Source organism: Hyla sarda, unplaced genomic scaffold (assembly GCF_029499605.1).
Source record: "Hyla sarda isolate aHylSar1 unplaced genomic scaffold, aHylSar1.hap1 scaffold_880, whole genome shotgun sequence".
Classification (NCBI taxonomy): Eukaryota; Metazoa; Chordata; class Amphibia; order Anura; family Hylidae; genus Hyla; species Hyla sarda.
The window spans coordinates 122,501-123,552 of record NW_026610909.1 but is presented as its reverse complement, the minus strand read 5'-3'; positions in this window follow the sequence as shown (position 1 = coordinate 123,552).

The window sequence follows — 1,052 nt, the reverse complement described above, 5'->3', positions numbered from 1 at the left end:
CCAATAGGATGCAGGTATGTCCTCTATCCTTACAGCTTCCCGTGGCTGTTGGTTTTATACCGTTTGGGGACAGCCAAGGAGGCGTCAGCAGGCAACACAGGTAAGTGTGTGCTTGTGTGTGTGTGTGTGTGTGTGTGTGTGTTTCCTATGCAGATCCTAAACCCAGTATCAAATGCAAGTAGGAGGAGTAAGAAGGGTTCCTGCCAAAGCCAGGTTATGGATTGCATTTAAAAATGGTCCATCAGAGTGAAATGGACTCCCATCTTCCTGCTTAGCAATAATGATATGGGTTTAGGGCCTGCTGTGTGTACTGGTGGGTGACTGCCACCCAGCCAGAGTGTGTATGGGAGGCTGCCAGCCAGCCTACCTTCCTACAAGTAGTGATGGTGCATGTGAAGGGGACAGCGTTGGTTCTTCCCCTTTCACAGTTATCACTTCTCATTCTTCCTTTTGGCTGGTATCAAATGTGGTGTCTGTTTATATCAGTTTACTATCTGATATGTCCCCTATCTGGTAGCATATATTAAGTGCACCACCAGGGTTCAGTATTGGAAAGAAAGATTACCTGTTTATTTACTGCTGCAGCTGTTTGCTGGCTAGTCCAGTGGGCCCCTACTGCAGGCAAAAGACAATAGGTGGTGCCGCTTGTGTCTGGCCCCTGTTGGAGCGACCAGGCACAGGACTGCTGCTGCTGAATGTCCTCTTTAATTGAATAAGCTCAGCAACCAGCACACCTGTGCAGGTTGGACATGACATGATAGGTAGCTGTCTTTCAGGTAGTGGGTGCTGAATCTTGTTAATTGACATGGGGGTGTCATTGCTGTTGATTGACCATGCATTGGTACTGTGGTATTGGAATAATTAAAACAAATGTTGCCAGCCAACCATCCATTGCAATAATGGATAGGACATCAGCTATGAGGCATTTGTTTGTACAAACTGCTGCTCACGACTAATGTTGTAATATAGTGTCTCCATCTGCTGGTGGTATTGAATAAGCAATAGTGCAATGATAGGGTCTGAAAAAGGAGTAAAATAAGAAGCAGCAGCAT